The sequence below is a fragment of the Melanotaenia boesemani genome, chromosome 4 (genome assembly GCF_017639745.1).
Source record: "Melanotaenia boesemani isolate fMelBoe1 chromosome 4, fMelBoe1.pri, whole genome shotgun sequence".
Taxonomy (NCBI): Eukaryota; Metazoa; Chordata; class Actinopteri; order Atheriniformes; family Melanotaeniidae; genus Melanotaenia; species Melanotaenia boesemani.
Genome location: NC_055685.1, coordinates 4949631 through 4975059, shown reverse-complemented (window position 1 = coordinate 4975059; position 25429 = coordinate 4949631). Strand labels below are relative to the sequence as shown.

Here is a 25429-nt window from a genome sequence, read left to right as displayed (position 1 = left end):
ATAATAATAATAATAATAATAATAATAATAATAATAATAATAATAATAAAAGACAGGCCTGATAAAGTCTTTAAACTTATCCAGCAATTCTAATATTGCAACGCTGGATCGTCTCCACAATCCTCTTCTCTGGCATTCTAAATATATTAATATAATAGAAAAAAATGCATTATCTTAGTCGCCTTTCATGGTGTCTGTGCCTCCTCCTTAAAATTATTACTGCAGCCATTGCGCGTATACTGTTGTGCCAATTAGCACCTGCTTTTCAGAAACGCTATTTTTAGAGCAAACATAAACACCGCAAACTATTTGCGGGCTACATGAATCCCACTGCTGCGCAAACCAGATTTATTTGCATAGTCTCCTCCCACTAATGTGCACTTTCTGGCCGGAACGCCCATAATGCATATGCAGTAGCTTCAGAAACGCAAAGTGGAGAGCGGCGCAGTTTTGCCAGGATAACTGACGCAGTTCCATGTTTGCGGCTTTGATAGATAAGCTTGGGCCGATTTTAGCGGAGCAAAGCCGTCTGCACCTGTTTTAGTACACGCAAAGCGTTAATAGATCAGGGCCTAAATGTACTAATTAAATTTTTTATCATCTTTATTTTCACTAAAACTAACACATTTTTTTTCTTATTCTCTGTACCGCTTATTCCATGACGGGTTGCGGGTGAGCTGGAGCCTATCCCAGCATTAACAGGTGAGAGGCAGGGTACACCCTGGACAGGTCACCAGTCCATCGCAGGGCCAACACATAGGAGACAAACAACCATTCACACACACACTCACTCCTAGGGAGAATTTAGAATAATCAATTAACCTAACATGCATGTTAGAACCCGGAGAGAACCCACGCATACACGGGGAGAACATGCATAATACATTTTTTTTTCAAATTAATTTCGTTATTTCATATTTTTGTCTGTCAGTCTGTCCACTTTGACACTAACTAAATGGAGTAAAGTTAATTGAAAGTGTTTGTGTGTCTGCTTCACGTGAGCCACGCGGGGCTTCGTAGACCCTCCAAAGTGAGACATTTCTCTTCATCTTTTCTGACAAAACCCAGAGCAGACTGAAAGAGAGAGATGATGTTTGATAAAGTCTTATTCCATTGTCTCATGTTTTAAAAGTTGACAATGAAAGTGTGCAGTTTTTTAACCAAACTGAAGAAAGAAACAAGAGAGATGCTTGACTTTGCACCTTCTACCAACACAGATTAAGGCAATGTGCCTGACAGTGCTCCATCATAACCTTGACCATGGATGTTATCTATTTTGAGGTCACTTTCATTCAGTAGATCCATCACCATCTTCTCAAACACATCTATGCTTGTTGAACTGATCTTACACACCTGAATGATTTGCATGTTGTTTATGAAAAAGTCCCACAAACACAATGTCTGTATCTTCCCAGAACATTTATTTGGCTGCCATACACATTCCCGGGCAAACAGCTGAGTACAGAAAATATTATTTCTAAACTTTTTTAAACTGAGGTAAAAAAAACTAAAAATTTTAATTAATTTAGATCCAACACTTGCAGACCCAGTAAAACCACATTGTTTACAGCGGGTCTGATCCCAGTTTAATGTGATCATAGAAAAGTCAGACGTTTATGGAAACTGTTCAGTAAATGTCTCATTCTTCTTCTGAACAGTGGCGTGGAGCCACTCTGATGACTTAACATTAATTTAGTACAAAAGCAGTAACAAGCTAACGTTTATGCTGCTGTGGCTCTAAGCTCGTTGCTAATGTAGATGCTAACATTAGCATCATATTACAGTGACTAACCTCTCTAGGTGTATTTTAAGGTGGATGAAGGTGGATATGGTGGATCCAGCCATAGACGCTGCAGTTTGCTGGTCTTATACTGGTCCCTCTTTATTAAGTTTTTTATACCCAAAAGTTACAGTGGTGCTGAAGCTGCAGCTGCGTTTACCAATGCTGTTTGTCAGTGTTTTGATTGAGTGTGTGTGTGTTGCAGAAAAGTCTGTTTGATGTTGCGTCTAAAGAAATGACAGCAGACAACACAGCCAGTAGATGGGAGATTGGACAGAGATTAGTCTCCTATAACACCCCAAAAAATCACTGGATTTGATGCTACTCCTGCTTTAACAAAGAGTCGCTAAGGATTTTTTTTTTTTTTTTTTTTTTTGCTGGCCAGCAGTTATTTTTTTTATTCTTGAAGAAGCAATAATTGGACATCTGAGATTTGTTGACACAGAAACATCTCTTTCATGTTAAAGAATACTGTGGAGTTTGTTTTCCAAACTAAGAGAGGACTCAAACCTTAGATAAGTTCCTTTAGTCACCATAACGTCCAGAGAAAATATTTTCCATTTTGGTACGTTATATTTTATATGTAAAACTGTGTACCAAGTTGTGAGAAGTTTCCTTTTAATTCAGGAGTATGGTGTTTGAGATATGAGAAATGATGATGTCCAGAATGTAGTTTGCCTGTTTTGTTTCTTGGACATACTAGCTCCAGTCCAGTGATATATAAATAGCTGGATAAGATAGTAACCTGCTATCTGAACCCAAATTAGTTTTCCTCTGTTGTTTCTTATTGTTTTAGTGTTTATTGTTATTTAGAGTAGTTGACATTCTGGTTACAAACGCAGCATCTGAGTGAAAGACCAGCACAGGCTACAGCAGCAGGACATGCGGCTCACTCTGTGTCAAAATGGATGAGCTTAACATCTCGCCTCCTCACAAGACGAGGCTACACACACACAAGAGAAAAGGAAAACGAGGAAATTCACCCAAAGAACACGGTAACACATTAATCTAACTACTAACCCCACTCCAAGAAGTTTATTTTCATACATTTCAAAGACTGACATGAGACATTAGTTAACTGAAAAGTGTAGGTAGCCTTTCACCTGATACATTTAATACGGTAGAAGACAGAACTAATTTGAAATTATTATAATCACATCAGTAAACTTAGAGGCGCAGTATGTCAACATAACAACTTAACAGACAGTGGGGAAAGTGACAGATGGAGACAGACAGGCAGGTGGGAGACATTGTGGAAAATGACAGGTGTAGACTGACTGACATACAGAGTTGAAAGATTGGGTAGATAGATGGGTAGACTGACTGAGAAACTGAACTGGAAATATCCAGTCATGGTTGACATAATGTTTCATTAAGTTTCTTTAAGCGGTTAAATGTTCATATTTTTTCAGTTTTTGAGTTGTGAGTTGATCTGTTTTGATGACTTCTAAATAAAATGTATAAAATGCTTTGTATGTGATTTCTTCAACTACATGTTAATGAGTAATGCTTATTTACCACTCTTATGTATGCAAAAACATTCAATAATAATTAACTATGGTTAAGTAATTCTTAAAAGGCTGTTAAGCATTTATAAAGTGTGAGCAAAGGGATAAATATTTACCCTTTAGGTAACACTTTACAATAAGGGTCTCTTTAATTTACATTAATTACCTGTTAAGTAAACTATTAACTAATATTACATATTACTTTGCGTTAGTTTACATATTATTTAATGCATTAATAAGCACATAATTAATGTTTAATACTGAACCTTACTTGATGCATTATTATGTGTTAACAAATGTTGAATTATGTAATTATTTGTCATTATGTATGCATTACTCAGCATTAATTATGATGGTAGTTAACATGTTAGTAACCCCTTAAATATTTCTCAAGCAATTGTTTACTAATGGTGTAGATTTTTAGTCAATATTTATTAAGTAACAGCTAACTAATGCATGTACTAATTCTTCCCTATATGGTGTACATTACCTGGATCGGCACTAATAAACCATTAATAATATCTTAAGTAATCATTTACTAATACTGAGCTGTGTATGCCATCAGGTAGTCTTTACCTGATCTTAAGTAAGGCATTACTTAACATTAGCAGCCTGACTTAAGCCTTAATAAATGCTTCATAAGCATTACTTAACATTGGAAGATGGCGCCGGTGTACGTGGCTGCTCGTCTGTTGCTCTCCCTTTGGTTTAAATTTTTGCTGATTTTATACTTGGGCTCGCTTCTTTCGGAATCTCTGCTGATGTATGATCGTCAGTTTCTTCTGGAACTTCAGTATAATGCTGGAGTTCCATCAACGGTCTGCTACAGCCATCATACAACTCTCCCCCCGTTGCTATCGGGCATTCCGGCTCACCTGTTCAGGGCGTCGGCCCTCCTCCTGCGGCAGAGACGCTCCCGCAAACGTGGCAAACGCGGTGGTCATCTGGTGAGGCTTAAGACATCCCTGGCTTGCTTCTCCTCGCTTTTCCAACTGGGATCTGGATCATATGCGGTGCCCTAGGGTTCCCTGGATCCTCCTGATGTCTGCCTTGTACCTGTCGCTGGCTTTGTGGGCCAACCCCGCCGCTCCTCTTCACTTCCATCCGAGATTAGGAACATCAACTCCCTTCCATCATTCACGTCTGCACTCAAAACCCACCTGTTTAAACTGGCATACTCCCTATAACCCATGTATACTGACTGTTTTGTGTAATTTTTATATCAATGTCCGTTATCTCTTTTAACTCTTATGTAATTTATGTTTTTACTGTCTTTTCATTTATTTTTTATTTTTGTTGTCGGGTGACCTTGGGTGTTTGAAAGGCGCCAAGAAATAAAATGCATTATTATTATTATTATTATTAGCAGCCTGACTTAAGCCTTAATAAATGCTTCATAAGCATCACTTAACCATAGTTAATCATTACTGAATGCCTTTTTAGACCCTTATTGTAAAATGTAAACACCTACCCCCTTGGAAATGCATAAAAGACATAAAATAAGCATTACTTAGACATTATTAGTTAACTAGTAGTTGAAGAAATCACATAAAAAGCATTTTATACATTTTATTTAGAAGTCATCAAAACAAACACATCTACCCACAACTCAAGAATGTAAAAAATAAGAACAATCAACTTCTTATAGAACATGAAACAGTTTGTCAAACATACCTGGATATTTCTCAGTCAGTCGTCCCATCTGTCTACCCAGTCTGTCAACTCTGTATATCAGTCAGTCTACCCCTGTCAGTTTCCACACTGTGTCCCACCTGTCTGTCTCTTCCTGTCACTCTCCCCAATGTCTGTTAATACTCTCTGTTAGGCTATCCCCATCAATCTCCCCACTCTCTGTAAGTCTACCAGTGTTTCAGTCTCATGTCATATAGTAGGCTGCCTAGAGGACCATGATGGTGCTTTTCTCCAGGCCACGCATGCCATTCGATGACAGAAAGATGGTCTATATGATTGTAATATGACTGAACAGCATTTAAAACAGTTTAAACAACTCTTTCCTGAAAATAATGTCATATCTGAGCAACATTACTTGCTACATATTCCTGTTCAAATTCTTAATCTGGGTCCTTTGATAAGAAAAATGTGCATGAGATTTGAATCAAAGCATTGTTTTTTTAAACAGTGGTCATCTAAATTGAATTTCAAAAATGTCTGCAAGTCGCTCGTGAACCATAATCAGCTGTTTGAATGCTGCCAAAATGAAATGGCTGCTGAGCATCCAGTTTTTGAACATGAAAAAGAATCGGGTCCTGTCTCCGAGATTACAAATATGGAATATATTACAGCAAAGATAGGAGATTTTTGGAGTGAAGGTAAAGTAGCTTTTTCTCAATGGGAACAAGTACATAAGTGAAAGATCTTTAATTATCACACATGCAAATGGTACAGTTCCTATCTTTGGTCTAAAAAACATTTATATGATAGACTGTTCATTATACTGTTTTGAATACCATCTTTATGAGACTATGGGTTGGAATAAAGATCTCTTAGCATATGAAATTGCAGTGTCTAATCTTGCCCAAGCAACAGAGTTCATAGACGCTGAAAAGCTAGTTAATCATACATCATATCATCCAGTCAATTTCAAAAGCAGTGTGTATGTTCTGACTAAATATAAAATTATTGATGTCATTGCGCTTAATACTTAAAATGATAATAATAGAAGAGTTGGTGTATTAATCATTTACCTGTGATTTTTTATTATCTGTGTTGTGGAAATGAATTAATACTACATGTGATCATATGCTGCAATTTTCTTGTAAATAAATGTTAATGTTTACACAAACTATTCTCAAGTCTGAATTGATCCTGTGAGGTCTTGAAACAAGTTTGATGACTAAAATCGGGTGTGAGACTATAGTGTGATCTCAAACAGTGTCTCAGTAATATAATTTATCCTAATATGTGTGTAAAACAACCAATTTTAGGATTCAGTAACTAAGTAAGAAATAAAAGACATATACTCTAAAAACTTGATTAATAATCTTACACATTTTGCTCTTTCCAATTGTGTTATTCTCAAAACAAGATCAAAAAGACTTTTTAGCTGAATATAAGATTGTAGATCTTAGTTAGACTGCCTGTTTTTGTAGTGTAACCCTGAAGCTGCTGCCCCCACCCACACAAGCTCTGTCCTGTATAGAGGTAAACAGAACTTTAGAAGTGTAATCAGTCATATTTCAGCTGTGGTTTGTGACAAACAATTTTAATTTTTGCATGTTATCCACTCAGGTGGAGGCCAATAATGAAGAGACGCTGTCTGTGTGCTCAGAAAGACCATCACTGGTACAGTTTGGTCCATATTTTCTAATGTTAAGCAACAGTCAATTCACCTGTCTTGACACAGATTGAGTCTGGACAATGCAGTAAATGTTGGTGTACTCTTATTGTCGACTAATGGTGGTGGTCTGCTCATTGTACTAATAAATGTGCTTCATCGCTTTCTCTTCCATAAATGATCAATGTCCATGGTTATTTTACAGGAAGACAGAACCCCTTCTGAGCCTGTGGCCTCCACCTCGAGACAAACAACACACTCAAGAGATGTAAGAATTTTAATGGAGGGTAGTCGATGTGAAGTTGGCATTAGTTTTGAAGTGAGCCAGGAAACATGGCTGACATAACTATCATTACATTCAGGTTGGAGCAGACTCTGTGAGGGGGCTCTAAAAGAAAATTGGAACTTGACATTGAATACAAGAAAACCAAAATTAAAATATCAAAGCTGGAGCTGGAGAAACTGGAGCATGAGAAAAAGGTAATTCAGTGATTAGTTTATATATTTACATTTATTTCACTTTTCTGACTTGAAACACAGGGCTGGAATTCAAGCCTTGCAAAGATTTCAAGGACCCGAATGAACCAAAATGTGTGCTCCTTTTCAGGAACGGGAGGAAGAGAACAAATGATAAACAAAAAATTCTGACACAGCCAAACACACAATATAATAAAACATCTCTTTTTAACTAGAGAATTGCTGTGTAATGGCTGCTCTTACGACCATCCCTGCAGGATATTCGAGGGTGATGGGGTCCACCACATCAGGAGGAGGGGGATCAGTGGGAGGGCTCCTCTCCTTCGTCAGGGCAGCTATGTTGTGTAACACAACACATACAGGTATTATTCTGCATGCCCTGGCAGGGGCCACCCTGAGTCCTTTGAGGCAGTGGAACCGGCTTTCAGGACTCCAAATGCCATCTCTATCCTGACCCTGGTTTTTGCAGGAGCCATATTGAATCTTGTTTGTGGCCCTGCACCAGGGTCAGGATTGGGAGTCATTAAATAGGGCTGGCAGGCGTAGCCCCTGTCGCCTACCAATATTCCACTGAACACCCCTGTAGGATGGAAAAAAAAAAGACTTGGTGAGAGCCACAAAATACAGTTTGAGCATGATTTAAAATATAACACGTACAGTTGTCCACATCCATGCTGAGGCACTACCTTGCACTTCATGATAATGAATCACAGCCACATCCCAGGACATGTAATATACCCCTCATCCCTTTTACTTGCCATGTCCTTTGTTGTGGTTGAAACATATCAGCTAACATAATGTTACATCTGTGTAGGTACCAGGAAACATGATGTGGATGAGGCCCTGGTTACCATGATTATAAAAGATTCACAACCTTTTTCAGTGGTGGAAGATGAAGGATTTAGGAATCTCATCCATATCCTTGATCCATCCATCACTCTCCCATCAAGACAGGTATGTGTTTCATGTCTATGATGCTGTCACTGGCATTATTTGTAAATATTATTAACAGTTGGAATATTTCACCTGTATTCACCTTTGTTTTGGTGTCCAGGCTCTGAAGGCTATGGTAGAAGAAAAATATGCAGCAGCAAAAGAGAAGGCAAAGGAAAAGGTCCAGAATGCTGCCGCTGTGAGTCTGACAGCAGATATGTGGACATCTATGAATATGGAGGCTTATTTATGCCTAACATGCCACTACATCACAGAGGAGGATACTCTTAATACCGTTTTGTTAGGTGTAGAACATTTTCCTCAAATTCACACAGCTGACAACTTAGCACAGATGAAAGATAAAATCATGGAAGAGTGGGGAATCAAGGGTAAAGTGAGGTGCTTGGTCACGGATGCTGCATCCAATATGAAAGCCTGTGCAAGGACACTGCAGATCAGGCACAGCATCTACGTTGCCCACTCACTAAATCTGGTAGTGTTCAAGTCTTTTGACCAGGTCCCCATCCTTGCAGACATTCGAACAAAATCACGGAAGATAATCACATACTTCCGGAGCAGCACTACTGCAAACGAACGTTTGTGCCAGATACAGGAATCGCTGGGCAGACCAAATCATAAATTAATTATAGAAGTGGAAACAAGATGGAATAGCACCTTATTCATGTCAGAGCGCATCTATGAACAACGTGAAGCTGTGGGTGCAGCATTGGCATCTCTCTCCACAGACCTTCTTGCATTGAGTTTGTTAGAGTATGAAATAGTTGAGGAAGCATTAAAGGTGTTAGGCCCTTTCCACCTGGCCACAGTGGAACTCTCTGAAGAGAAACATGTGTCAGCCTCAAAGGTTATACCGCTCACGAAAATGCTCCACCACAGAGTTCAATGCGAAGCCTCAAATTTACAGATTGATCCTGCCAAACTGCTAGCTGACAACCTGGTCCTCAGACTTAGAGAACATCTGACTGGTTTAGAAACACAGAGTGTGATGACACTGGCAACATTGCTGGACCCCAGATTTAAAGTCCTGGGGTTCCACAACCAGGTGAAGGCAAATGAGGCAGCGAAGCGTTTGCGGATGGAATGTGCTAACGTTGTCACACTGCAAAGTGTTCCTCCACAGAACCGTCCATCAGCAACCTGTGATGCTGCTGCACCACAGGCTTCAGCAACATCAACATCCAGCTCAGGTAAGCGGTCAGGGGATGTCATTTATATTTGTGAGGGTTTCCTTCAATGCTACTTTGCTCTGCTTTGTAGGTGGTAGTAACCTGTGGGACCTGCTTGACATCACTGTGAGTCAGGGCCGTGAAGTGTCCAATGCAGAAACAGAGGCTATTGTGGAAGTGCAGCGATACTTGGCAGAAAAAAACATTCCACGACAGCAGGACCCACTGTTATACTGGCATACACAGAAGCATCTGTATCCTCACCTATACAAATTGGCCCTACAGTTTCTGTGCACACCTGTTTCCTCAGTCCCCTGTGAGAGGGTGTTTTCTAAGGCTGGTGAAGTTGTATCAAAGAAGAGGAATCGCCTGAGCTACAACACTGTCAAAATACTCTTATTCCTAAACAAGAATCAATAAAGCACAACCCTCCCTCTCACCTAATGTCCCAGTCACACAAGCACGTCCTGCCACCACCATGTACAAACACACCTGTGAAAATATTGACAATGTATGAGTATGTGAACATATATATATATATATATACACATGTATACATATATATATAAATGCATGCACATGGCAGTCTGTATATATAGGAGAGAACAACAACATATATATTTATATATATATTTATAGATTAATTTACAATACAGTTTACATATCAAGTGGTGTGTGGATAACATTTAATTTGACAGGTGGACTGCTGGGCATCAAATGACCAGCAGATGTCAGTACTACCAAGTGAGCTGTTAAATGGGGCCTCGAGTAATGAGACATTTGGCGATGCAATTGGCCAGAAAGATTCAACACATTCACGGGGCTTCATTAAACCATCACTAGGTGCAGGTAAATGAGTTTATTAACTCGAACTCAGGAGCCGGAAACACACAGTACAGGTGCATGAACCACACACACAAGGATCTGACAAGGCAAAACTGAAAACCATCGGGATTTATAGACAGAGGGAGTAATTAGGCACAGGTGATGTGAATGAGGAATCAAACCAGGTGGAGTAACGAGCTAGGAATAGAAACCAGAGCACATGAGGGAAAACAGGAAAACAGAACTGGACATGACAAAAACCCAGAAACCCAAACCATAATCAGAATCTAATAAACCAAGAAACACACAAAAACCCAGGAACCATAACAGAACCCTAACAGGACCACTTTGCCACAAGGCTGGTGACCATCATCTGATGGTCACATGTCATCTGCAGGAACATTTGAGGTTAACATTATTAGTTGATGCACTTAAATAGTTCAAGCGTGATAACAGTGGTACATCACCATCTTTACATATTTGGACTGTTTAAGATTATGAGGAAAATTTAACTAACTGAATCTATAATGTGTACATTGCATATGTCTGTACTGAGTGAACTACCTGAATGTTAAGGCTGTGAAACATTTTCTGTTTACAAAGTCAGCCTCATATTACACATATTGGGATGTGTGTGCAGTCAATGGCACCTACTACCCTTGGAAATCCTGTGAAAAGGACATGCTGCATGAAGTACACAGCTGAGAAGGGTTACAGCATGACGTGAATATTTCGTATGTAGCCTAATGTCTTACCTGCTATCACAAAGAAACCCTCTTTAATTGAGTGCATGGGCAGGTGTCCTGGAAAAACCACAATTTTATCCAGTAACTCAGTAAGGGCCCTCGCTACTTTGTGGATGGCAGTGCAGCATGTGTTCATGCTGAGGTTTTCTGTGTCGCCAATGGCGTGCATAAATGTACCCATGGATATATTGATTACTCAATTTTATGTCTCGTCTTACGATCCATCCCAAGTGGGAGAGCAGAGCATAGGCATCATTAAAAGAAAAGGCTAAATCAGTACAACCATGATTTTCATCACCCAGGGTGAAGTTGTATGAACAGAGGATGTACAGTTTCTGAGACCCACTCACAACTTGATTTTAGCCCATATATGGGCTATATATATATATATATATACATACATATATATATATATATATATATATATATATATATATATATCAATTTGACAGATTGAGCAGCCTACCTGTGGCATAAAACCTCAACAGTAAGCGCCCGACTACAATGGATCACGTTTGCTACAGACCTCTCCAACAGCTGACATATGTATCTCAGCCCATTTGTTGAAAATTTGTACCTTTGGTACAGTATGTCATTAGGAAAGTCCAACGGGTTGGATCTGTTCCTAAAGACTCTTTCTCTCCTAAGCGCTTCTCTCACTATCCGTGCACCAAGGTCAATGGGATTTTCTAAAAATGGGCAGACATTTTTCATGAGAACTGCTTGGTCAGGAGGTGGCACTTTTATACTCGCTGATCTCTTATCTAGAACATGACCTGCTCTGGAGCAGGTTAGCCGTTCAGCGTCTGTTGCTGTGGTGAAACAGCTTGGTAAGAAGTGAACCACCGTCGTAGTACAGAAAACCCAGAGTTAACCCTGAAGTTACCCCAATAAGAGAAAATCCAGCTTCGTAGTAAAGGCCTCTGGTGTTTATCATGTTTAGTTGCTGTTATGATTATGGTCTAGGTTTTTGTGGTGTTTAGTTCTATCTTGCTCTTAGATTAAAGTTATGGGGTTTTGTCATGTTTAGTTTCCATTATGTTCATACTTTAGGTTTTCGGTTTTGTCATGTTTCTTCTTTTTCTTCCTTTTGATTTTTGGTGGGTGGCACCTTCCGATCAGGTGCATTACTGCCACCTACTATGCTGGAGTGTGGGTCTGAGCGGATAAGACAAAAAAAAAGGACTAGATTCTAGTAATTAATCCTGTTTCCTTTAGGAAACATAACAAGTACTTCCATGGCTCACCCCTTAATATAGACGATACCTGGAGATCTGTGATGCCAGCTTTCTGTAAACCTGCATGGAATTTAATTCTTTCTGCTGAATATTTTGGACACTGACATAACACATGTTGAACTGTCTCTTCTTCACCACAATTTTCACACAAACCTGACGGGTGTTTGCCTATAAGTTTAATGTTTTATTTAAGCCAGTGTGTCCAATTCTGAGTCTAGTGATGACCTGTTCTTTCCTCGTGCTGCCCCCTGCTGGTCTCATTGTGCCCACCTTCCCCTGGATTGAATGTAAGTGTCTGCCTGTCCTTTCTTCATCCCATTTCTTTTGCCATTCCTGCAAGATGTGTCTCTTGATTATAGATTTAGTTTCTGTTTTACTGAGTGCAACCACCGTGATATTATCTAGTTCTAATGCCTCCTTTGCTAATTTGTCTGCCCTTTCATTCCCATTGACACCCCGATGTGCTGGAACCCACATAAAAGTGACGGAGATATTATTGCTTTTAAATCTAAAAAGTGCCGCAAGTATCTCATTTAACATATCTTGTCTCGTTTGTGAGAAAGAAGACTGAATTGATGCCAGGACTGAATGAGAGTCAGAGCAGATTATGGCCTTAGTAGACCTGGTGTCCTCTATCCACTGTAATGCTGTCATCACTGCCATCATTTCCACTGTAAAAACTGCTAAGTGATCTGGAGTCTGTCTTTTGATATCTATTGCTAGTGTAGGAACTGTCACTGAAAACCCTATTTTTCCTGTTTTGGGATCTTTTGAACCATCTGTATAAATAACAACACAATCCTGATACAACATTTCAAGTCTATCGTTCACTAATATTTGGGCATTTGCTATTCCTTCGTACTTATTCCTGTTTTCCAAGAAGTATAAGTCAATGGAGACTGCAGGAAAAAACCATGGTGGAGTAACTGATAATGGAGACTGCAGGAATAAAACAGAGGTTATTTAATCCCATTTCATCAGCAAAATGTGTACTGCTCCATATTAAACACTTTGTTCTGTCTCTTTCACTCTCCCAACAAGGAAGGAGTACCTTAGTTGTTGGATGTCTGTCCAGAGTGTGACCTTGAAGAGACGCCCAGTAATTCATCAGCAGTTGCTGTCTTCTTAATCTCAAAGGTAATTCTCTCATTTTCACCTGTATTGCTGCAACTGGGGATGTTTTAAATGCTCCACAACATAATCTCAAAGCCTTGGATTGGACTGTCTCCAGTTTCTGTAAGTGTGTTTTAGCAGCAGAACCATAAATAAAGCATCCATAATCTAATACAGATCGAATCAGTGCTATATATATCTTACGTAATGCTCCCCTACTAGCCCCCCATTCACACCCTGTAAGGCACCTCATGATATTCAAAGTCCCTTTACATTTAGTACCTATTCTTGTTATATGTTCCTTCCAGGTCAAAGTGCTATCCAGCCACATTCCGAGGAATTTAAATGATCTTACCTGCTCGAGTTTTTCTCCATACATTTTTAAATCTGTTACCACATTTCCCTTTCTACTAAATATTACAACTTTTGTTTTCTCTACTGAAAACTGAAAGCCCCAAGAATACGACCATTTTTCTACAACCTCTATGGCAATTTGCATCCTCTGGTTAAGAAAATTAATATTCCTTCCTTGTTTCCACAGGGCCCCATCATCTGCAAACAGAGAGCGCCCTATATCATTTTGCACAAGATCAAAAACATCATTAATCATAATTGTGAATAATACCGGGCTGATCACACTCCCCTGTGGGGTGCCGTTATCTACCTTATACTGTCTGGATAAATAAGATCCAATTCTTACCTGAATGACTCTATCAAACAAAAAATCTTTAATCCAGTTGAATGTCCTACCTGTTACCCCCATCTGATCCAACTTAATCATTAAGCCCTCCTTCCATACCATATCATAAGCTTTTTCAATGTAAAAAAATACTGCTACTACTGTTTCTTTAGTTATTTGGGCCCTCCTGATTTCTGTTTCTAGCCACACAACTGGATCCATGGCCCCCCTACCTTTCCTAAATCCACTTTCAAAAGGAGTCAAGCAGCCTCTACTTTCCAAATAATAATTTAATCTATCTGTGATCATTCTCTCCATTATCTTACCTATATGTGAAGTTAATGCAATTGGTCTGTAGTTCATGGGATCCGTGGGGTCCCTACCCGGCTTTCTGATTGGGACAATGACAGCCTCCTTCCAGCTTCTGGGCAAAACTCCCTCTTCCCACACTTTATTATAAAACCCTAGAAGTTTCTGTGATGCTATTTTCCCTAAATTCTTTAACATGATATAACAAATGTCATCTTTTCCTGGAGCAGATGTTCCAGCCTTCCCAAGAGCTCTCCTCATCTCCTCTAGTGTAAATGGAGCATCCATTGCGCTCTGAGTATTAACTCTACGCTCCAGGACCCCTGGGTGAGCAGCACTAGTTTCCTCCCTGCCTCGCTTTCCCTCTTCTGTCAAATTATTGGAACTATGGATTTTAGTGAGTACCATTGCTATCATTTCTGCTTTCTCTGCATCAGACACTGCATTTTGTTCATTATGTTTTAATACTGGATATTGCCATTCCCTTCTAATCCCTCTCATTCTCCTAATCATTCCCCAGACATCCTCCACGGGTGTTGATCTCCCAATTTTATTACAAAAGGACTGCCAGCTATGTTTCTTTGCTTTCCTGATGGTTTTGCGAAGAACTGCTTGTGCTTGTTTATATTGAATTAAACGCTGGAAATTGTGCGTTTTCCTGAGTTGCTTGAAGGCTTTATTTCTCTCCTTTAAAGCTACACCACACTCTGCTGTCCACCATGGGACTCGTTTTTTCTTCATTTTACCTTTACTCCTAGGAATAACTTGGTATGCTGTTGATAACAAAATATATCGAAATCTTTTATCCACTACCTCAATATCTACATTTAAGTTTAAATCATTAATTTCTTATTCACACATATCACTGAATTTCTCCCATTGTGCCCTACTAAAAACCCACCTCCCTGGTCTGTCTCCCTGATACTGAACATCTTTAATCAAACAGTTACAAAAGATCAGAAAGTGATCACTTCCTAATACAGACTGTTCCCATAATTCCCATTCACATATTCCAGCTAGGTTACTAGACACCAGAGTGAGATCTAGTGCTGTCGTTTTTCCTGTGCGCATCTCTATCCTTGTGCCCCTTCCATCATTTAAACAAACCAGCCCCTTTTCTTCCAACAATTCCTCTATCACTTCACCATTTAAATCTGTTCTCCCACCTCCCCATAAGGTGCTATATGCATTAAAATCTCCACAAAGGATTACCCTGTTACCGTCAATTCCTTCTATTCTACACAATCTATCAAGAGTCAACTTCTTACAAGGATTATAAAAATTAAGAACAGTTATCGCTCCCACAGATGTCCATAATTCAATACCAATGTATTCTAAATCCTTTACCTTTACCTATCTCCCTAAATGGCAAACCTTCACGAATAAAAGTAGCACATCCTCCACCCACTCCATCCGTCCTATCAAGTCTGATGCTAACATAGCCAACTATTACAAAAGCCAGTCTGGGTCTCAGCCATGTTTCCTGCAAACAGATTATGTCAGGTTTCCTTGTTAAATAATTAATAAACTTTTTCAATTCATGTCCGTTAGCCAACACACTCCTAGCATTCCATTGTAGCAAAAGGACCATATTAATATACCTACCCTATCCCTAGATGCTCTTGGCTGGCCTGCACACTCAGATCATTCCTCACTTCCTCCCAAGTTAATTCCTTGATGTCAAGGTGGTGAATTGCTGCCTTAACAATGATTTGTATTCTTTCTGTTTTAGATTTTACCTTCATAGTTCCATTTACGACTCCTGCAATGAAAGTGACCAGCTTCTTTAAGTCAATCAGAACTTGTCCGTCCATTTCTTTGCTCTGTTCTATACAGTGTTGTCATTAGAGGCTTCCCCTACCTACCTGTTCCTCTTGTGTTTTCTAAAGATGTGACGTTCATGAACGAATCGATTCTTTTGAACGACTCTTTTAAATGAACGATGGGAACCGATTCACATCTGTGAGCCGTTCACTTGTGAACCATTCTATTATATACAAGTGTATATACAAATTTTTCAATTTTTTTCAAAGCAAATCAAATCTAACTTTATTTATAAAGCACTTTTCATGCCATAGGCAACACAAAGTTCTTTACATGATTAAAAACATAAGAATAAAAACACTCAATGAAATCTTTCACACAGTCACACGCACACACATATACACAACACACACCAAGCCCAATCCCCCCACCCCCCTTTTAGCTAAAAATGACTGAATGAATAAATAAATGAATAAAAAAGTAAATAAGAAGTAGTACAGTTGAGTAAAATGAAAATAAAATAAATAACATTTGTGACATCATAGAAGTCTGATGTCCAACACGCTCCATTAATGTGAAGCATCTGTGGGCAGAGAGTATTGTTTGGAAACAAATGCTGTGAGTTCTGTCCAAAACATTTACTAGAATTTGCACTGACTGCTCAGGTTTATCCTTTTTTATCTATATTTTTCCAATAATTTTTTAATCTTGTATAATAAATTTTGTATAGGTACATATTTTGATTGTTTGTCATTCTTGTATATTGTAAAGTTTGAAAGATATTGTGAAAACGAGCCAGTCTTTTGAATGGCTCTTTAAAAGGAACTGCTCCTCAAGATCCGGCTCCCTTCCAAGAGCCATAAATCCCATCTCTAGTGTTTTTACACTCCTGACAGCTTCTGCATATGTGATTTTATTTTGCACTCTAACTCGCTGTATTTCCACCTCCCTTTTCATTACCTCACATCCTCCATAAGCCACACTATGACACCCCCCACAGTTACAACATTTTGGTTGTACACCCTGTCCACACTTGCCATAGACATGATCGCCTCCACATCTTGCACATCTTCTCTTAAAACCAGGGCAACATGCCCAAATCTTTGGCAGTTAAAGCACCGTATAGGCTTCGGCACATATTCTCTCACTCGATAGTTTAAGAATCCAAGAGTTGCGTTGTTTGGAAGTACTTCATCCTCCACATCACAGTTCTGGGAGAATAGAAAACAATTATCAATTAAGGTAAGATATCAATTGTATTTCAAGACAGAAATGAATAAATTTACTGTCCAAACGCTTTATAAAAATAATTTATAATGCATATTACAAGGCAAAATAATATTATAGTATCCAATGGCCAATAGCATAGCCTTCCCCTACAATTCTGTAGGGGAAGGCTATGCGGATTCTAAAGACTACTTGGTAGAATGCTACACATGAAGCAAATTAAAACATGCCCAGATCACCTTTATTATCCTTTTATCTCACTTAGAGCTATAATTGAAAAGTTGTTTTGAAATAAAATTTGGTCAGTGACACAATCCTTATAATTTTGCCTCTGGATCAGTGCTACAGCTGACAATGCTGACTACACTGATGCATTCTATGGTTCTCAAGCTTAAGAGATTCACAGAAAGACTATCAGAGAGTAAAGCGTTGAAGCCCATAGTAGTATTATGGTGTTTTCTGGCATCTTTAATCACAACCACAGTGCAGAGAGTGAACTTTGGAATTACCTCCAAAGTTTTTGGAGGCCTCATGGCTTTCTTCATGACACCATAAAACTGCCCCTCCGAGCAGGAGCTTTCACATCTGTCCTTCATGAGAAATATCTCTTGAGTTGGAAGGTTGAATGATTCTCTGCAGCTCAACCAAGACTTGAAAAATACAGACAAAAAACCAACTAAGACAGAACTGTCTGGTTCTTTACCTGTTCTTGACAATGACTGCAAACAATTTAAACATGAGGACCAGTATTTAAGAAAATTAAATATCATATTTGAATGCCCCTAAAGGAATACCGGGATATATATTTGTCTTTGTCTTTGTATTTTATGCCTACATTCCATTTAGAGACAGAGAGTCTTGTTTGTTAGGGGGGGGGGGGGGGGGCTGCTTTGCGTGTGTGCATACATGTGTGAGCGTGCGACTGTGTGACAGACTTTGTGTTCTTTTATTTATTATGTAATCTATTTTGAAAGGCCTGTTTTATTTTTATCATGCATAAATTGCTTTTTCATGTAAAGCACTTTGTGTCAATAAAGTTTGATTTGATTTGATTTGGGGAGCCAGTGGATCTAACTGGTGAATGATCCAGAATGATAGTTGAAGCACTGGAATCTCCATCATAGTCAGTTGTAACATTTTCATCCCCATCCTGTCTTGACTTCTTTGAAGGAGTATTTGTGCCCTTCCTTGGGCTGCTGACATTTGAGTGTCATCATTAGCTTTTCAGCTACATGGTCCTGACAGACACAAATGGTGAAAATTATTTCAAGTGAATCATTATTGCAGTTGAAATCATGTTGGTCATGGTGTTTCTTACGAGTCAGCAGAAGAGTTCCTTTGATTGCAGCTCAGCACGCTCTGTTCCCAGCTGTTTCTTTTCAAAGTATGAGCCTCGAGCTTGCTCTAGTTCACTGTCTGTGAAGACTATGTACTCTGGGTTGGACATGGTCACAAACTTGGAAGTGTTGGGTTCCTCTCTAGAGATGTCACTGTCTTCTGTGGTTGATGGTGGCTTTACAGCAACAGTCTCCTCCTTAAATACAGCACATTTACAACTAATCTTTAGGTCTCTAAATTTAAAATAAATTACAGCAAATCATCTGAAAACTGTGATACAATTAAAATTGTGGGAATTTCAGTAAAGTGTATTTGTTTTAAGCCAAAACCAAAGAACATTATCAACATCACGTTTACCAACAAACTGTCACGAGATTGTTGGTAAATTTAAACTGCAAAAAAAAAAAAAAAAAAAAAAAAAAAAAAAACTGGTATGTTCTCACTTTTTTAAGTCACACAGCAATTGTTATGCAGGGACTCCACAGAATCAGAGGCAGGTTAACGATACTTTATTAAACACCGTGAACACAAGGGAAAGGTCTTACTTAGACGCACACTGAAGGAGTCGGTTGGAAGGACAGGAACCAGGGAGCCAGGAGCGGAGAAGGGATGAGTCCATGAGGTGTGTAGATTAAGGTCCGACAGGGAGTGACTGAGGTGCTGGGGTATATGAGGACTGGGAAGTTAACGGGGGACAGGTGTGGCTGGTTGGGCTTGATTATGATGAGCAGATCAGAACCAGGTGTGGAGAATCTGAGATGAGCTGCCGGAGGACTACCAGCCCTGGCCAGGTGGGGTTGTAACAGTACCCCCCACTCCAAAAGGCCGGATTCCAGACGGCCCAGGCGGACGGACGGAAGTCCGGGACGACCAACATGATGCAGAAGGCTGACTGGGAGACCGCGATGACAGCAAACAGAATCTGGCGGACGACCAGAAGGGGAAGACCACTGCAGACTAGACACGGGCAGTCGTCCAGGAGGAAGGACAAACTCGGACTGGAATGTCACAGGATGACGGGCAGACGTGGGCCGGGTCTCTGGAGGACGGGCAGATGTGGGCCGGGTCACGGAAGGAGGGCCCGGAGGACGAGCTGACCTGGACCAAATCTCTGGAGGACGAGCAGACTTGGGCCGGGTCACGGAAGGAGGACCCGGAGGACAGCAGCGGGACCGGATCTCAATCAGACGGGCAGGCATGGACCAGAACTCTGGAGGCAGACCCGGACGACGAGCAGGCTGGATCTCCGGCAGCCGAGAAGGCAGATTTCCTGGCGGACGGCCCGAGGGCTGCCCGGGCTGGAGCTGGAGCTCAGGCAGGCGCGCAGAGCAGAGCTGCTGGATCTCTGGCAGGCGCGCAGAGCGGAGCTGCTGGATCTCTGGCAGGCGCGCAGAGCAGAGCTGCTGGATCTCTGGCGACCAAGCAGGCTGAATCTCTGGTGGATAGCCAGAGGGCTGCTCAGAGTGGAGCTGGGCCTCTGGCAGGCGCGCAGAGTGGAGTAGGAACACTGGGCGACGCGCTGACTGGGACTGGATCTCGGGAAGGCGTGGTGACAGCAGCTGGAACTCAGGGATGCGCACCGATGGGAGCACTGACTGGAGCACTGACTGGAGCTCTGGAAGATACACAAATGTTAATATGATGTGCGGCGGGCAACCAGACGGTCGCTGTATGAGGCCCAGAGCCACCGGGAGGCGCGTCGACTTGAGCACCGGGAGGCGCGCTGACTGGAGCTGGAGCACAGGAAGACAGGCACTATTTATTAATTCTGGCGGTCGACCGGGAGGTCGCACACATTTTAAATATAATTTTAAAACTGCCACATTTTCTATAGAACTGGCATCAAATTCAGACATTTTGCAGAGTTTTTATGCACAATTTCACAGACACTGAAAATTAAATATGGAATGCTCTGATAACTCCCCACACTAGAATAATGTTTTAATAGCAAGGAAATACTACGAAGCTGGCTAACAACAGTGTCCAGCCTTACCATTTTAGTTTAGCTAAAAAGAAAAAAAACACACACACACAACGGAGGAAAAAAAAAGTGACATACCTTTCAGTGTGGCAATTATTTCATCAAGTTTTTCCATAGCCAACTTCACTAAAATAAACTTCTTGGAGTGGGGTTAGTAGTTAGATTAATGTGTTACCGTGTTCTTTGGGTGAATTTCCTCGTTTTCCTTTTCTCTTGTGTGTGTGTAGCCTCGTCTTGTGAGGAGGCGAGATGTTAAGCTCATCCATTTTGACACAGAGTGAGCCGCGTGTCCTGCTGCTGTAGCCTGTGCTGGTCTTTCACTCAGATGCTGCGTTTGTAACCAGAATGTCAACTACTCTAAATAACAATAAACACTAAAACAATAAGAAACAACAGAGGAAAACTAATTTGGGTTCAGATAGCAGGTTACTATCTTATCCAGCTATTTATATATCACTGGACTGGAACTAGTATGTCCAAGAAACAAAACAGGCAAACTACATTCTGGACATCGTCATTTCTCATATCCCAAACACCATACTCCTGAATTAAAAGGAAACTTCTCACAACTTGGTACACAGTTTTACATATAAAATATAACGTACCAAAATGGAAAATATTTTCTCTGGACGTTATGGTGACTAAAGGAACTTATCTAAGGTTTGAGTCCTCTCTTAGTTTGGAAAAGAAACTCCACAGTAGTCTTTAACATGAAAGAGATGTTTCTGTGTCAACAAATCTCAGATGTCCAATTATTGCTTCTTCAAGAATAAAAATAATAGCTGCTGGCCAAAAAAAAAAAAAAAAAAAAAAAATGTATATGTGCACAGAGACCTCAATGAAACTGGGGTTTTGGATCCTGATCCAAATACTCATGTGATCCAGCAGATGAGGACGGAGCAGCCGCGGTCTCTTTCCCACCACTGGCATCGGCAAGATGTCAGTTCCTCTCCACACAATCCACTCCACCACTAGCAAGAGAATATTAGAATAGTAGCAGGTGGCTTAAAGCTACAGGGCACACCAAGGAGGCAACTGGTCGACACACACACACGTTTCCTCTGCTGCAGCTATGGCACACTGAGCCTGCTCTCACTCTCCTGCCTGGATGCACGTGTACGTAAATTTGATGTCATAAAACAGTCGCAAAAGCAGTGATGACTTTAAAAAAAGAAAAAAAAAACATGTATGATTAAAGTAACACTGGGTTACATGTTCAGTGCTTGCAAAAATTTCCCAAGTAACAATATGCTGCATTCCTCACAAATCGAAACTCATACTTTCTCCTACATTTAAAGAAAAAAAAAATCCTTAGCGACTCTTTGTTAAAGCAGGAGTAGCATCAAATCCAGTGACTTTTTGGGGTGTTATAGGAGACTAATCTCTGTCCAATCTCCCATCTACTGGCTGTGTTGTCTGCTGTCATTTCTTTAGACGTAACATCACACAGACTTTTCTGCAACACACATGCACTCAATCAAAACACTGACAAACAGCATTGGTAAACGCAGCTGCAGCTTCAGCACCACTGTAACTTTTGGGTATAAAAAACTTACTAAAGAGGGACCAGTATAAGACCAGCAAACTGCAGCGTCTATGGCTGGATCCACCATATCCACCTTCATCCACCTTAAAATACACCTAGAGAGGTTAGTCACTGTAATATGATGCTAATGTTAGCATCTACATTAGCAACGAGCTTAGAGCCACAGCAGCATAAACGTTAGCTTGTTACTGCTTTTGTACTAAATTAATGTTAAGTCATCAGAGTGGCTCCACGCCACTGTTCAGAAGAAGAATGAGACATTTACTGAACAGTTTCCATAAACGTCTGACTTTTCCATGATCACATTAAACTGGGTTCAGACCCGCTGTAAACAATGTGGTTTTACTGGGTCTGCAAGTGTTGGATCTAAATTAATTAAAATATTTAGTTTTTTTTACCTCAGTTTAAAAAAGTTTAGAAATAATATTTTCTGTACTCAGCTGTTTGCCCGGGAATGTGTATGGCAGCCAAATAAATGTTCTGGGAAGATACAGACATTGTGTTTGTGGGACTTTTTCATAAACAACATGCAAATCATTCAGGTGTGTAAGATCAGTTCAACAAGCATAGATGTGTTTGAGAAGATGGTGATGGATCTACTGAATGAAAGTGACCTCAAAATAGATAACATCCATGGTCAAGGTTATGATGGAGCACTGTCAGGCACATTGCCTTAATCTGTGTTGGTAGAAGGTGCAAAGTCAAGCATCTCTCTTGTTTCTTTCTTCAGTTTGGTTAAAAAACTGCACACTTTCATTGTCAACTTTTAAAACATGAGACAATGGAATAAGACTTTATCAAACATCATCTCTCTCTTTCAGTCTGCTCTGGGTTTGAGATGCAGAGAAATGTCTCACTTTGGAGGGTCTATGAAGCCCCGCGTGGCTCACGTGAAGCAGACACACAAACACTTTCAATTAACTTTACTCCATTTAGTTAGTTTCAAAGTGGACAGACTGACAGACAAAAATATGAAATAACGAAATTAATTTGAAAAAAAATGTATTATGCATGTTCTCCCCGTGTATGCGTGGGTTCTCTCCGGGTTCTAACATGCATGTTAGGTTAATTGATTATTCTAAATTCTCCCTAGGAGTGAGTGTGTGTGTGAATGGTTGTTTGTCTCCTATGTGTTGGCCCTGCGATGGACTGGTGACCTGTCCAGGGTGTACCCTGCCTCTCACCTGTTAATGCTGGGATAGGCTCCAGCTCACCCGCAACCCGTCATGGAATAAGCGGTACAGAGAATAAAAAAAAAATGTGTTAGTTTTAGTGAAAATAAAAATGATAAAAAATTTAATTAGTACATTTAGTGTATAAATATTCTTCGTATACTCTATTGTACAAGATGTATTGATGTTATATTGTTTTTTCCTTTTTCATTCCAGCAGGTATTCCTGGCATCGTGTTATGATACTCAACGTCTTTCCTGTCCTTTCCACCCCAACTAGTCTAAGCAGATGGCCGCCCTTTCTGAGTCTTATATTGTGTCTTAGGGATCTTGTCTTGTTCTTGGGTTAAAAAGAGGGTGGAGTCTAACCCTGAGTCTGTCACTAGGCAACATCTTCATCATAGGAAACTTCACTTTGTGACGTCACTCATATGTAATGAGGAAAGTTCTACCAACATTCTGTGTTCCATTCATTTACACTGCAGCCTTCACAGGACGAATAACTGGAAAACACGTGTGTTGAATGTAATTTCACTCATTGCTGACATTATCAAACCTGAAACATCTTAGAAGTCATGATGTACAAGGATAATATGCAGATTTACAAGGAAGGTTGTACTGCTGGCTTCAAGAAAGATCAAGGTAAGTGATAAATCCATGCAAAAGACTTAAAATTACTCATGTTAATTTTAGATATATTATTTATCAGGCACTGTAGAGAGAAACTAGATTAATTTGCACCTTAAGATAGACTTAAGCTGTAGTACAGAAACTCCTGATATTATCTTTTATGAAAAAGAAAAAAAAAAAAAAACGTTGATAAACGACAAAGTTTTGCAAAACGTGTTCAAGCAACAGGCAAAAACTTTAAGTGGCCCTAATCTGTATGTATAAAGGCAGCTTCATCCATGTAGATGTATTCATGGTGTCTTTCCACTGCATCCAGTTGAAGAACTCTCTGTAGAAACAGATATAGTTTTGTAAGTGATACTGTACAGAAAAAGTGATTTAGACCACTCCAGTAAATCACTACTTACAGTAATCAACATTAAATGTGTCTGGATATATACCAACCTGTACATACTGGAATCTTGGCTCTTTGACTGAGTTGCGATCAAAGAACATCTGTACAGCTGTTTCATGTTCAGCTTGTTGTGCTTGAGGACATGGTCAACAGTAGAGAGGCTGACACTGCTGATAGCCTCAAACTCTACATGGTCCTCAATGATCTTCTGCTGAATTTCACACAGTTTAATGGGGTTGTTCTCATGAAGCATATTGACAATTAGGGTGTCTTGGTGTGTTAGAACATACCTGACCTCCCACCCCCATGTGGCAGTTTTTCAGTCCTTAAAAAAGAGAACATCAGGTTACAGAAATATACATGGAACAGTAATATCTGATTTCATCAGATATTACTGTTCTTTGTCTTTGCTGACCCCCTCGGCCACTTCTCACACAAACTCCTGCTCCTCTCAGATTTCTATCCATTGTAGTGCCTCACAAACCAGTGCTCTCTGAACTGGCTTATTAATGTTCCCTCACATCATTAGCCACAAGTGTGATCAATTTTGAGTTGTTCAACCAGTGGCACCTGTGCTTTATTTGTGTTTGACTTGTGCAACCTGCTTACCATTATGCAACACAGGTGCATCACAATGAAAATGTGTTGGCAAGTTGTGTCTAAACACGTGAAAAGTGCTGATGGTTTTGGCAAAAGAGCAACTGATTCAATCAGTGGCTTCAGGCAACTGATCATTTGGTCCAGACAACAGGGTTTAGTGTTTCAGCAACTGAGAAAAACACATCACACCACTCTGTCTACTTCAAACTGTCTAACCTCTGTTTTGTCCCTTTTAGGTTATAATCAAACAGCTGCTTGATGCAGCAATACACCTCCAGAAGAACTGCATTTTCCACAGAGACATCAAACTGGAGAACATCCTCATTGAGATGGATTCAGATATCCCACAACTTCATCTCATTGACTTTGGTTTGAGCTGCTTCTACCAAGAATACACAGAGTTTAACTTATTACAAGGCACCATGGATCATATCCCTCCAGAGGCATTAAGCTGGAAAACATACAGTGCCGGGCCCACAACAGTGTGGCAGGTGGGATGGTCTTGTTCGAAACCCTGCACAAAGTAAACTTTCTTTCCACCAGCTTCATCCAAAAAAGACTTAAGTTTAAAAAAAGGCTTTCTGAAAGTAAGACCCATACACACATTTGTCAGCAAACACACACATCTCTGAGCTCTCTGCTAAACCACTGAAACGCTAACCATTGTTGTTCTTTTCTTTCATGTCCT

At 40.1% G+C, this 25429-nt stretch overlaps 1 long non-coding RNA gene across 1 annotated transcript; it reads left to right on the top strand.

Moving 5' to 3' along the window:
* The first annotated feature begins 6400 nt into the window (after window positions 1-6400).
* On the top strand, window positions 6401-7061 carry LOC121638742. The gene is made up of 4 exons (XR_006010062.1): window positions 6401-6450; window positions 6538-6601; window positions 6789-6851; window positions 6946-7061. It is a non-coding gene; the product is annotated as an uncharacterized LOC121638742 (long non-coding RNA).
* Window positions 7062-25429: the final 18368 nt, after the last annotated feature.